Source organism: Meleagris gallopavo, chromosome 5 (assembly GCF_000146605.3).
Source record: "Meleagris gallopavo isolate NT-WF06-2002-E0010 breed Aviagen turkey brand Nicholas breeding stock chromosome 5, Turkey_5.1, whole genome shotgun sequence".
NCBI classification, from domain to species: Eukaryota; Metazoa; Chordata; class Aves; order Galliformes; family Phasianidae; genus Meleagris; species Meleagris gallopavo.
In genome coordinates this window covers 43119483-43126753 of record NC_015015.2, presented here as the reverse complement: position 1 = coordinate 43126753, position 7271 = coordinate 43119483, and the positions used below count along the sequence as shown (strand labels likewise).

At 42.9% G+C, this 7271-nt stretch overlaps 1 long non-coding RNA gene across 1 annotated transcript in view; it reads left to right on the top strand.

Moving 5' to 3' along the window:
- Positions 1–1791: 1791 nt before the first annotated feature.
- Positions 1792–7271, top strand: part of LOC104911219 — a 17454-nt gene continuing 11974 nt past the window's right edge. Inside the window, exons 1-2 of the long non-coding RNA XR_004159963.1 lie at positions 1792–2520; positions 4534–4665. This is a non-coding gene — a long non-coding RNA (uncharacterized LOC104911219). The remainder of the gene's footprint in view (positions 2521–4533; positions 4666–7271) is intronic.

Sequence of the window (7271 nt, the reverse complement as noted above, 5' to 3'; positions counted from 1 at the left end):
AAAAAAAAAAAAACCTGTAGCCACTGAAGGATGGAGGATGACTGTGCCTGGTGGTTCTTGGCCAGGAGAGAGGTGCAGCCCCCCAGCTCAGCAGATTGCAGGGATGCACAGGACCTCCCTTGATCACAGCTGCTGAGCTGTTGGGACAAATGGTAAAGAGAGACCAGGTGTGCTCTGGAGCAATGAGAACCACAGGCAGCTGCTGGGCAGGTAATGGGGCAATCGCCTGCCTCCAGATGCCACAAGGCCTTTCCCGTGGAGTTCAGACAGAAGAAAGACCATTTCTAGCACAGCAAGAGCCAAGCATTTTTTAATCAGGCTCTAGCATGGTGGGTTTTTTGCTGTCAGTAGCTCTCCTGCTTTCTGAAAGTCCCCCCGATGTGGAGTTCCTGTGATGCTCTGAATGGTGTATTGCGAACTATGGGAGGAAAATACTGCTATTGCAATGCAGATTTTATTTCCACGGGATTTCTCACGAGAGGCAGTTGCCCTTCACTGAGTACATTTTGTGTATTAGTCCCCAAGTGTGAATGAGCAAGAGCAGCTCGTGGTTCCTGGCAGCCCCTCGGTGCACTGCCCTGCTTGTCGTACACTTGCAACACCTCTGTTACACAGAGCTGCTCATGGCATACTCCAGATGGCAACTCAGGACGATGGGATTAGCTGTATGGAGTACACTCCTACAGAAAACAAAGAGGCAGCCAGGCTTATTTGTTGGTGATTTGTGCAAAGCTCTGGAACATGCACGCGTTGTTCTCTGCATTTTCTACCTTTAAAATGTCTCATCCCAGCCAGCAGAAGATAACCGCCATGCTATGTTCAGTTTCAATCCTCCCATTGGTGGGGAAAGAGATGACATAGATTTGTATACATATATACATATTTTTCTCCTCATTTAGTTCTCTCAGGGTAAAATAGAGCCATTTGAGTTGGAAGCATAGATCTAATTCTGATTTACAAATCTTCTCCTTTTACCCTCAAAATATGGTGAGATGAGGGATTAAAGCAAAATGTTAACAACCTCATATCTGCACTCTTCAAATATTAGCTATGCCAAGCATCTAAATGCAGAAGAAACTTAATGAGGTTCCATAAGACGTAGAGTGTGAAACACACCCAGGAGTAACACAGCAGCACTAATGGGCATTCCCCAGAGCTTCTGACTCATGGATGCGTTTGGTATTATTTCTGTAGAGCAAACAGCAAGAGAAGGAAGACAGCCACTAGCAGAGGTGTCTGCAGAAGTCAGTAATGTCAGAAGAGTGGAGAGTGGCTAATGAAGCATCTCATTTCAGAAATGACAAGGGGAGACTCCAGGGAAGTGCAGTAGTGACCTACATAGAGCAAAAGGATATAACACAAAGGCTTGGAGAGGTGAGGCCAGCCTCACCAGGATGAGGCAGAGGAATTCTCAGAGCAGCACAAGAAGATGGTATCTGTATAAAACAGGATGCAATTAAGCAAAGGAAAGCATCCTCTTTACTGTGAGATAAACAGACAAAATGCACTCTTGGATGTGCTAATAGCTGATGTTCTATTTGTCGTATTAAAAAAATACTAATACAAAAATACTAATACAATTTGGAACTATGTTGAGAATTCAGGTCAACCACAATTTAAAAAACACAACTGTTTTTGGCAAACCAAAATGGGGGTAATTTTTCTGTGTAAATTCAAAGAAAAAAAAAAGTGGCAGAATGTTTTGTTTGAGCCTTCAAAACAGTATAGAACATTTCTGAAAGAAGGGCTGCTTCAAATAAAAAAGATATTTAAAAGCATCTCAAAAAAAAAAAGAATTGTTATATTTTAAAAGGCTTTTTCAGGATTCCTTTGTACTGAAGAAATTTGGGAAAATTGAGACTGGTTTACAAAATGTGCTCATTTACCTCATTCTACATATTCTAGGAAAAGCTGCAGCCAGCAGCTGTTCCTAGAGTTGACACTGCCTACTGCAGCACCACCTTGTCTCCCTTGAGTGAACTATTGTGAAGAAAATCACAGAGCCCACATGTGAAGGTTTAAGTAACAAAAGAAGTGGAGGAAAATGTTGTGGCAGGAGAAGAGCTCATCCTATGGCAGAGGTAGAAGAAGGAGCCCTGTGCCACATGACCAGTGCCCTGGCTTGCAGAAGGAATGTGAAGCAAGTGAGTTAAGGTGGGAACAAGTACTTCTTTCTTTCTCCTCTTCCGCTATGAAATAGCAACTTCTAAAAAAGGGGTGCTGCAGATGGTAAAGTCTTAAATTACCACGGTGAGCTTTGCTGGAGCCCGTCTGCAGCTGATTCACAGAAGGTCATGTCTGCTGGGCCTGCCCTACTCCTGAGCTTACTCATGTAGTCCGTGTGGCTGACAGGGATGAAAAAGCGGAACTGCTGGAACACATTTGATATGGCTTTAGACAGGCAGCCTGATTTGCAAACTCAAAGCACAAGAGAGACTGAGAGCAATTGCAATGGATTATGAATTAGCTCAGAAACACAGACACGAGGCGTGAGGGAGGAACGTGGCTGCAGCTGAGTGGGTGAGTATCCTGAAACGCTTCCCAAGCCTCTCTGCCCCTGCAAGCGTCTGTTCCATTAATAATTTGTTCTGTCAATTGATATCGTTTTGCAAACCAAAGTAGCTCTGCACACTCAGCAATGAGGTATTTCTACAGCTCTTGGGTATGTACACAGACATATCTTTGCAGTGGGACTGTACACCAAGTTTTATTCTGAATGTGAGCGTAGTGCCACTCTGGGGTATGGCAGCTCCATCAGGAGCACCTGCAGGAGCTCAGTGCCAGCTGCTGCTTCTAATGAGCTCTCTGTGAGCCCTGTGTCTTGCCCAGTTTGCCTCTCACCCCGGCAATGTATTGCCAATCAGCTGACTGGAGGTATCACTTGCTGCTGACAGCCAGCATCCCCTGGATCACAGGTTACCGCATGTGGCTCACTGACAGCAGAGCAGGGTTACAGCAAACCCAGCTGAGCGCTCTGTGGGATCTTCCATGCTCCTAAGAGAGAAGGCAGTATCCAGCCTTCCTCATCTTGCTGCTGGGTTGGATGCTGGTGACTGTCTCACAGCCGCATGCCATTTCCAGCCAGCTAAGGCTTCTTAAGTCATCACCTTCTTGGGTCTGAACTCAGAGGCCCTTGGTGTAAGAAAAGCCTCCCCCTGAAGGGCAGCTTGGCCCTTGCCAAGCTCAGGCTCTGGCCAGTGCTGGGAGCCAGGTCTCAGATGCACCTGCTCCCTTCATGCCAGCAGCTCCTGCTGATCTCTGCAAACTTGGCCTTCCACAAGCACCAGGGGCATTGCATAGGAGTGTGCTTGTGGAAACAGGGGCATAGATAGATATAGACCCTAAAAAGGTGTGAACTACCAGCCTGGTTCAGTCTTGTATTACGTTCTCCTTCTTGCTGTTTCAGGCCCTGTGGCTTGCTGCTTGCTTCTCTTCTTGCAAAGTGGCACAGAACTGATCTTGGGTAGGAGCCTCAGGAAAGATCCATCTACCATTTAACTCTTCTTCCTTCTTGCCTGTCTTCTCACTTGTTGTACTTCTCTCCCAGGCAGTTCACTCCTTTCTAAAAATCCTATTTATTTGTATGAATGGAACAGCGGAAGGTGGGTGAGTGGGAGAGGTGTTGAATCAGAGTCCCCAGCTAATACAAGAACAATCAAAGCAGGTGTGACTTTAGGAACACAGGGACTGGAAAAATCTGTTTGTAAGACAGCAGGGATAGGGAATACAGGAAAACTCTCTTTTCACTGGTTAGAAATCCCCTGCAGTATAATTACAAAACACACTGATGTAGGAAAAAAACACTGAAATGTAAACTGTGCAGTACAGCTGTGGAACTGTGCAGAAATCATAGCAACACTTTTGTTACGATAGGAAAGCACAAATCACCTGAAGACCTTGTGTTGTTGTTGCTGTCAATTTCTGTCCAAGCAGTCACGATATTGTTGCTTGTAATATCCACAGACTTGTTTAACACAGTGGGTGGTAAGCTGGATAGGTAACTATAGATAGAGTCTGACTATAGTTCTGTCTACCACCCAGCCCTGATAATCTCCTGCAGTTGTCAGGAGAGGATGTTCAGGAAAAAACAAAGCAGGGTGTGGACAGAGCAATCCCTCTGTAGCAACAATCTCCTGCTTCAGTGATGAGCAATTTAGGAACTTTGTGAGCTGCTGCTGCCAGGCTTTGATATCTGATAGGCACTGACAGATTTACCCTTCTTGAATTTGTCTAATCACTTTCTGAACCGATGTGAACTTTTGAACTCCACCATAGCAACAAGTCTCACTGTTTTAATATAGAAAATAGTGTGTGGAGGTATGGTGTGTGTGGGGAAAACTGACTTCATTTTGTTTGCTTTGTATCTGTCAATGGATAATTTTATTAGCTAACTTGTGTTGCAGGGGATAGTGAATAAGCATTTCCCACTCACTTTATGTACATCATCTGTGATATCGAATCTTTCACCCCTGTCAACTCTCTTTTAAAATAAACAAACAAGCAAAAATAGAGGCTGTTTGATTCTCCATGCAGAGAGCTGTTCCTCACATATTATCATCCAAGTTACTCAATGCATCCCTGAGTCCAGCAATTCCACTGAGGAGTGGCAGCATCACAACTGCAAGCAGAGATCTAGATGGCAGCTACATGTGGATCTATGAGATGGTATGTGAGTATTTTGTTCTTGGGTCTTTCTCTAGTAACAGCCATGTGTGTTTTTGGCAGCTGTTGATCTGGATGCAATTTTCACAGGAATATCCACTGTAACCTAAAGATGTCTTTCTTGAGTTGTGCCAGTTAATTTAAATGTTATTGCTGTCCATGTATGGCTAAGAGTAATATTAGAGGATATAGCCATCTTAAACTATCGGTTGTTAACCTCTGTTACCAAGCAAGGCAAATGTTCCTATTGATAAACTTGTGTGAGAAATTGATTCCTAAAGGTGCTGGTTAGAACAATTGGTATGAGATCTCTCTTTGGTATGAGAATAGCATTCTTAAGCAGAACATGGCAAAACTTGGAAGCCAATTCTTTCTTTAATGCTCATTTTTATGGAAATTCTAAATAAATCCAGGATCTTTGTCTTATATCAGATCAGCTCCATGTCACAATGCAGCTTATACTGAAGGCTGAAAGTCATCACTGACAGTTGTGAAACAAGTTACTATCTTTAGTCCATTTCAAAACTCCCATTAGTTTATCTGAAACACGTGCTGAAGTTCTCAAAGAGACAAGAACAGAATCAGCAGGGAGAAGTTGTTTTTCCTGCTACGCCATGATTAAATCTCTGAATGAAGGAATTAATGTAGGTAGGAGAGTGTACCTGTTACATCTGCGGCCATCGTCTCTGTGCATACAGGAAGAATACCATCTATTTGTTATCCTTTTCCACAGCCTTATCATTCATCAAAAAACATGAAGAGTAGAGCTGAGGTCCCTGAATGCCTTACAGATGCTCACAGAACTCAGCAAGCCATCTTTCATCAAAGCCATGGGCTGCTTTAGAGATTAAGTTTTTTCTTTGAAAAATCAAACCATCATCTTCCTAGGTATTAATACTTAGCTCACATTTTCCTCTCAGCTTCTGTCCCAGTAGGTCTAACATAATCTTTGTTGCTTTGCAAATTGCAGATAACTCTTTTACACCTACTCTAGCTCTCAGCTCTGTTATTCCTACTGAAACTCTCCTGGAGAAGGGATGGGGGGGCTTGTTTCCCCTGTAGAAAAATAAAAAAGAGTTTACATGTTAAAAGTGGTGCCTGTTGCATGGTAGTTTAAACAAAAAAACCCCACTGTGGACATTTTCTTCTGTAGTGCAGAGCAGCTTGGAAAGCTGTATAATGCATCTTGACAGCAGTACAAATCACTAAAGGTCAAGGGCTTGGGGATTAACCACATCCTTGTACAATAGATATAGAAAGGGCAGGACCATAAGAGTTCAGCTTTAGAGTGAAAGATTTTGAATAGAGATGATGAAAACGGATTTGTGGAAAGGCAGGACTAGCAGCTTGAAATCTTCCAGTACTCAGGCAGGATAATAAGATCTCAGTGCAGAGGCATGTATTGTGCTCTCTCCCTTTCCTTTTTTAATACAATCAACATCTGGTTATTAGGACCCTACTCTTAGCATATCTGTTGCCTTTCTCCCCAGATTTACTTTAGTTGCAAATGCTCAATTCAGCTACAGATTTCTAGGGATCTTTGCTATTTCAAAAGCCTAGATCAGGTTCCACTGAAGGTTCCACTTTAAAAGCCACTTTTCATCCACAGAGACAGGCAAGCTACTTGACTAATCTCTACCTTGGTCTTTCTATATAAAATTGAAATAAACAATGCTCTATCTCAGAAATACAGGTAGATTTAGTTCTTGCAGAATTTCTTGCAGTTATAGTGCTATAATGTACAAAGTATTATAAAACAAACACTTTGGATTGACAAATAAGGTCTGTTTCCAGCACAGCAGTGAAAATGATTTGGCTCCCCAAATGCAAGGCTGTTGTCTTGGTTTTTGCTCTGCTTCCTCCTCTTGGGATCCTGAGATCTATCATCTGATGGTCAGTGCAGCCAGAGCTCTCTCCAGCTTTCATGTCCCATATCAGTTCTTCTTTGTTTGTATGTAACATGTCCAGCAGAGCACCTTTTGTTGCAATTGTCCATGAAAGGACAATTGAAATACATATTAAAACACGTATTACTGTTTTAGCAGATATCAGGGTGGTTAAAGTCCCTTGCAAGGACAGGTGCCTGTAAATCTGAGGATTCTTTCTGTTTTTTGAGGAATGCATCATCCACTACTTCTTGTATATAAAACTTTGAAATGACTACATGATCAGGTACAATAAAGGAAATAAATTATGTGACTACAGGAAAACATTAGCAACCATAAGTCTACAGAAGATTCCAGTATAGCAGCATCCAGGTTGACCTACTCACTAACCTTCACCCATGAGCTCTTGCCTCACTCTTGACACGTCCCACAGCAGAGCTCCATACATTTTGGCTGTTCTCTCACATAAAGGGCAATGTCCTCTCCTTTCCTTCCCAAAAACCATTGTGCTCCAGTCATGTTAGCCGTACATCTTCACCGCCCTTATGAGGTCATATCCCTGCAACTGCATACAGGCTTCCAACTTTTCTTGCAACTAACAATTTGGAGGCTACTACTCCCAGTGTCCCAAATAGCTGCTGTACATATGCTACACTCTCTGTGTGCTATAAATAAATGTTCCATACTTGCTTGCATAGAAGCCATGGATTTTATAGTAAAAAA